Source organism: Rhamphochromis longiceps, linkage group LG8 (genome assembly GCF_057381845.1).
Source record: "Rhamphochromis longiceps isolate RC_006_pf linkage group LG8, R_longiceps_female_GT1.1, whole genome shotgun sequence".
Taxonomy (NCBI): domain Eukaryota; kingdom Metazoa; phylum Chordata; class Actinopteri; order Cichliformes; family Cichlidae; genus Rhamphochromis; species Rhamphochromis longiceps.
In genome coordinates this window covers 4,623,448-4,630,799 of record NC_140564.1, presented here as the reverse complement: position 1 = coordinate 4,630,799, position 7,352 = coordinate 4,623,448, and positions in this window count along the sequence as shown.

Here is a 7,352-nt window from a genome sequence, read left to right as displayed (position 1 = left end):
GTTTGAAGTTTGTCAATAAAAGGCGGCGAGAGGAGGCCACCAGTGTGGTCATTTCAACGTGCTGGTCACAGACGAGAGGCCTCCCTTGCGCAAGAAATCGATCGAACACTGTTGCCTTGCTTTTCTTTCATGGGAATAAGTCTTGGATACAGCGGGGTCTGAGTTTAGACCCAACAATTACATGTTAATATTTTGTTAGTACCCTTATTTCATTGTGTTACATTTTACCCCAGGATATGTTACAACTAACCCAGACTATGGGGTTAATTGTAACATTTCACTCTTCGTGTTTGAGGCCATACCATGCAATGGGTAATTGTGCTGCAGAGAAAATAGCTGCACTATTTAATAGCAGAGACATGTAAATACTTTGCATTACATTTTGAATCCACTACCTTAAAAGAGCTTCAATTTACAGACAGAAATGTCAAAAATGTTACAACTATCCCCGGTCTCCCCTACTTGGAATGGAAGACGACTCGTTTGGAATCTTTTATGCAATTAAAAATAAACTAAATATAATTAAATTAATATATTAACAGCTTTTAGGAATTGTGTTAGTGCAATGTTTAACTCTTTTGAAATCACAGCTTGTTAAAATGATCTTTGATTTTCCAAATCCTTGCTGGTAGATACTCCAATAAAATAGCTTCAAACAGACGTGGTTATGAACTTATTGACAGCAGTACACTAACTACATGTAAATAAAAATTAACAACCGCAGGAACGTAACAGCTTAATATAATTTGTAGATAACAATTTATAGTTAGATTAATTTCTTATCTGGGTATTGGACATACAAAGTTATGTTGCAATGTAGGAAAAAATTATAAGAACAACAGAATAGTTGGTGCTGATGTCAGAGATAAACCAGGGTGAAAGGCATCGCCATCTGATCAGTGTGATGTGGAGATTAGCAGAAAGTAGGTGGAATAAACCACACTAAGTGTGAGAGAAAAACAATGACAAGTAAAATAGAAATAGAAAAGACAATACTACAAAGGAAATAGTATTATGAATACAACACTTTGTATCTCTGATATGCAGACAGAATCCCAGCCGGTCACAGCATATGGCAGCCCCTTCATGAGCCTGGTAGTGCTGGAGATTTCTTCCTGTTAAAAGGGAGGTTTTCCTTGCTGCTGTCGCCATAGCTTTTGATCTTTTGTGTGAGTGTCTCTCTCTCTCTCTGTGTGTGTGTGTGTGTGGTGGTCATGTTTGTATGTCTTGTCTAGCATTTATTTTTCTTTCCCATAATTAGAACTCCTCGGCTGCAAAGACAAATTTATGGTGGCGATTCTAAGTGCCTTTTGCAATCTTTTTATTCATTTTTTAATTTTTTATTAATGATTTGTTGTGTTCCTGTGCTCCATGAATTTACAGTGGATGGAACGTCATTGCTCTGAAACTGAGACCCCTGAAGAGCTGCAACAACCTCCCTGGTTCCAGCTTGATCCACTAACCCTGATTGGAGAACCTTCAAATAAATCCATCTTCTCCATCTTCTCCTAAAAGGTAACAACATGGACTCCTAATTCAAGCCTGTTTCCACTGCCACTCCTCTAAAGTTTGCTGTTATACAACAACCGTTCAGCGAATAAGAACACTGAATTCTGCTGTCTTTTATAGGATCTTGGAAAATAGGAATACCCATTAGGAATTTTATGTGTAACTAATACAACTAACTTAATAACAAGATTTGCACAGCTACCATTAGGAATCATTTTATTTGAAATTATACCTTGTAAAAGAAATCAATAAACTTTGACTCTGTAATATTAAATAAAATGTTGCACAAATGCCCATTTTTTTTCTTTTTAACTAATCTCACATAACTTTATTAATCCCAAAAAGGGCCATTTTTGTCTGCTCATTCACCCTCCGCCTTCGCTGGAGGGTCCGTGGGACCGCCCCAGCCTTCGTCGTCTGCTGGAGGGTCAGTGGGACCGCTCCAGCCTCCATCAGCTTCGTCTGCCTTCGTTTCAGCCTTCGTTTGTCTGAATCAAACTTTTCACTTGGGGTTACATGTTTGATTTTTGGGTAGGGGGAAATGTTACGTTTCGGTGTGTCAGTGTTTTGTTTTTGCATGACTTATGTATTTCCTGCTTTACTTTGAAAGTCTGTGTTATCTTAGTGTGTTCAGTTTACATTTTCCCTGTCTCGTCAGTTCTAATTTGCCCCAGCTGTGTTTCCCTCCTGTGGTCCATTTCCTGATTGCTCCCTCTATGTATTTAAACCCTGTGTTTCAGTGTGTCATGGTCGATCTCCCCCGTGTTGTAAATAGTTTGGTGTTTTGTTGTAAATAAATAGTCTGTTGTAAATAGTTGTGAATGGGTTTGTTAATACTTTCGTCATGGGATATTTTCGTTTTGGGATTTTGGTGGAGAGCCTTCGTGGTTTTATTTTCCTTATCTTTGTTTTTCTACGTTGCACCCCGGTTGCCTAGGCCGGGGTGTAACATAATGATCATAAATATGAATCCAAACGACCCCTGTCAGCATTTAGTAGTCTAACAGCTAAAGATTAGTACAAATATATTACATTGCATTTTTTGCTTAGTCTTGGGAACAACAATGAGCATCACATTTGGATTCACCTGTAGTTTTCTTTTCTTGTCTGCAGTTTGAACCACCATAAATCTTGATGTTAGACAACCTTTGACATTTATTATTTATTTATTTATTAAGTATTTATTTAGGACAGTGCATGTTAATGAACATAAATGTAAAAAAAAAGTACATGAATGTAAACATACCAGATTATAGCCAAGGGCTAATTTCCATCTGTTAACCTTAAGCTTAAAAAATAGACATAATCATAAAAATTCATCATTCATTCATAATAAAAACTCCATCACCAAACTTACATATACACACCATTCTGTTCCCAAATAAAACATTAAAACTATACAACTCATACATGATCACACACTTAATCTGTCCATAACCAGTACATCCCCAGTGTGAGAATGAAGACTACGTATTTTGACATTGAACAACAACACTTTTATTGTCTTTCCTCAGTGGTTTGTGAATGAACTCATGAAAAGTTGTTGTTGTAATAAAGCAGTAGCAAAATGATCATGTAGAGTCCAATGATCGCAAAAACAGCAATGAGGATTATCCACATGAACAGTTTGTCCAAACGTCCACATCTGCATCTGAAAGTTATCAGTTTATACAAAGAAAATGTAAACATCATTTGATTTATTATAATGTGTAAAATATAAGGGTATAAGAGAAATTGCTCTTGCCTGCAAGATTCTGCTACAGGATGTTCAGCCTGGTGGCTCTGGATTTGACCAAAGGGTGCTATATTGGGAGCAACGCATTGCATCTGCATTTCCACTGCAGGAATTACAAATGACATTTCAGGAGCATCAGTTGAGACCACTCAATCTGAGAAATCAAAGAGGTGTAGATCTAACACACTGGCACATACCTGACATTCTCACAGGAGGAATAAGAAGGAACAAAAGACCCAATTTCAAAAGATAAGCTGCACACAGAGGAAATATGAATTACCGGTAGTATCTTGGAAGGATTAGTAATTTCTATTCAATAAGTGGAAGATCTATGAATTAGAGTGAAAAAACTGGAATTGAAAGAATTATTATTGATTTGTATTCTAAAATTGGAACCTTTAGGGATGAGGATTTTAAAAAAATAAAATTAGTCATTTGGATAGAAGGAATTGTGATTAGACTTACCGTTTACTAAATCACACCTCTCGGGACTTCTGGTGACATCACTCTTGATTAGCAAATCAGACAATGCATTTCTACAACACATTGCAGGACAGTGTAACTTGGAATGAGGGATGACTTCTTAGGAATTTTGTGTAATTAATTCAACAAACCTAATGAATTGCATTTGGTTATCATCCTTTAGGAATCTTGTTAGTGTACTATAACTTTAATCTGGAATTACAAAGAAAAGAATAAAACAAATTTTTTGAATAAAGGATTTTTTGAATCTACAGTTAAAATGGGACTTTTTATCTATAGTGCTTCAGATAGTCAGTAGGTATACAATATTATTATATAAGGATTACATTACAATGCTGATTCTTACATTCAGCTGCAAATCTTTGCATTATATTCTTTTTGAATACCATGACTGTGGACTTTTCCCATCCTCCATCAGTGTGAGAAAGAAAACACAGGATTTTGCAGTTGAACAACAAGAACTTTAGTGAACTTTATCTGAACATTGTTGTATATGAACATATGTGTGCAGGTGCATGCATGCTTGTGTGTGTGTAGCTATGTTTGTGTGTCTTTATTGGCAGTCATTTTCCTTTCCCATCAGCAACACCGTCTGCCTGCAAAGACAAATGAAGAGAGGAGATTCTTAGTATTTGTTGCAGTAACTCATTTCATCTGATATTTCACTTGTTGTTGGCTGTGTTACTCTGTTAACTTACATTCACTGGCACACCATCATTGCTGGACTGAGGCTCTTTAATGGCTTCAGAAATCTCCAGCTTCCTAGTTTCATCTTTTTCCACCAGTGGTGGTTTATTGCTTTTCACAGGGTCCTCAGGAATTGGAGTACTCCCTCTTCTATCCATTTTCCTCTTCTTGTGAGGAGCCCACTTGACTAAGGACTTGCAATACTGTGTTGAAAGAGAAATTATTTTTAAAAATACATGAAATATAAACAAAAACATTAAATGTAGTTCAGATGTTTGGTGCATGTTTCCAATTAGGATCATAACAAAATGAAAGAATTAGTGGTTAGGATTGCACTTACCTTGAAAAAAAATCTGCTCTCTGCTGTACTCTCACCACACTTTGATGTTATTGCTCCTCCCCCCAAAGTTCATGACAAATCAGATTCTTCACCCAATCACACGATCTAATTTACCAACACAGTTGATGGTACCAGTACTTGGAACGGAAGACGACTCGTTTGGAATCTTTTCTGCAATTAAAAATAAACTAAATATAATTAAATTAATATCTTAACAGCTTTTAGGAATTGTGTTAGTGCAATGTTTAACTCTTTTGAAATCACTGCTTGTTAAAATGATCTTTGATTCTCTTTTTTTTTTTTTGCCTGTCCCGTTTGGCTCTTTTGACATCAGAATTATTGTCTAAAGGCAAAGAAAGATGCCCAACGGATTTACTTTACCAAATTGACCATCCCAGCCTTGCCATAATGATCCATTTGATTCACCTTTTATTGTTTATTTTATTTTCACTTGCTGAATACGGGACAGACTTGACTGGGGGAAAGAAGGGGAGAAAGAAAGAGGGAAAGAGAAACAGCTGAGAAGAGGGACGGGGGAGAAGGGCAAAAAACAAAAACCAACAGAATGGGCAGAAAAAAAAAAAGAAAATGCATCTATCGATCACCTGGATCACCTGTTGAGAAAGAAAAAGGAAAACAAGCAGAAGAGAACAAGAGTAATAGAATAAACAACATCACAATGATATATGGGAATATGACAGTAAATACTAAATATTAAACATTATTGTGCAGCACATAAGATCAACAGAACACAGTGTGCTTTGAGGTAGGAGCCAAAAAGGGTGTAGTTTGTGTGTGTGAGCACCCGTGTGTACACCTGTGAGCATGGACGCGCTTGTTTTTTTAAAAGGTTCCTTCATGTAATGATCTGCTGAGGGTGTGGGGGGGCCACAGCCCCGTCCTCCAGGGCATGAAGCAGGTATGGAGGAGATCAAAACTCCAGACCTCCAGAGGCCCCCAGAACACAAGAGACCATGGAAGATCAACAGAGGGGCAGCCGCGCCACTGTCCGAGAAAGAGCTGAGGAGAGTCCCGGATGAGGGCTCACTCAGCAGCCGCAGAGCAGAAGCCAGGGGGAGTTGCAGTGACGCGCCTGTGAGCTCCGCCGGCAGCCAGCTGTGGCTGAGTGACCGAGCCCCAGGCCGAGAGGCCGGGGGCACCCCACCTCCGAAGTGGCCCGAGCGAGCCCCAGGCTCCAGGCCCCGATAAGCGGCCGCCAAGGAGTGAGCCGGTGTGTACCTGGACGCCCATCCCCAGACACAAAGAACCACCAACGCACCGATGTCTGAGGGAGTCCGCCACTGGCATGGGAAGTGGTGGTGGGGGGAGATAGGCCTCCAAACCTTGGAGGGCCTGAGATGTCCCCAGAGAGGTGCCGTCTGATACCCAACCTGACATATAGACACAGACATACAGGCACACACAGATACAAACATCCATTCCCACCCTCACGCTCTCATATGCACTTACTCCACATTCAACCAACGTGGAGACAGACATAAAGAGACGCTGTACACACAATCACACTCCCCAAGCGTACTCTACGAACCGGGTCTAGGTACCCTTGCCCCTGGAGGGGGGAACTGCACCCATGATCTTTGATTCTCAAAATTCTTGCTGTTAGATACTCCAATAAAATAGCTTCAAACAGACGTGGTTATGAACTCATTGGCAGCAGTACACTAACTACATGTAAATAAAAATTAACAACCGCGTGAACGTAACAGCTTAATATAATTTGTAGATAACAATTTATAGTTAGATTAATTTCTTATCTGGCTATTGGACATACAAAGTTATGTTGCAATGTAGAAAAAAATTATAAGAACAACAGAATAGTTGGTGCTGATGTCAGAGATAAACCAGGGTGAAAGGCATCGCCATCTGATCAGTGTGATGTTGTGATTAGCAGAAAGTAGGTGGAGATTAGGGGAAACTAGGTAGAAAGAACCACACTAAGCGTGACAGGAAAACAATGACATTTAAAATAGAAATAGAAAAGACAATACTACAAAGGAAATAGTATTATGAATACAACACTTTGAATCTCTTGGCTTTTGACGGAGGTCGTTGCAATTTCTCCTTCTCCCTTATCTTTCCTGTTTGGCTTCTCATATCTTTTGTATGGTCTGTCTTATTCTTTAATAATGAGAGAGTCTACCAGACTTGTTCTCTATAAACCTAAAGAAGAATTATGGATTTGATCAACTGCTCCCTTAACAAGACTGACAAACTCCTGGTTGGAGCTGGCTCGGACCTGGCTTAAAGAAAAACAAGAAGCGGCTACAGCTGTTCAAAATCCCACAAGGCTGGCCGACATGATAGACGATGGGCAGGGCTGTGAGTACTCAGACTGTGGTTTTTTTTGACACAACATGGACAAGATCTTGGAAAAGCTCATGGCTCTGCTACATGGTTAAGATTTTGGAGAAGAACAACAGGAATTTAGAGACCTGGTCACCAGTGACGGACATTAGACCTACTGTAAATTGGAAGCAGTTTGTTCGCACTAACCAAAACAACTACCATCTTCACCTCATGCGGCCCCCTTGGCACCGACTGGATGCTTGAGGCAAAAGCTGACAGGAATAACAATTC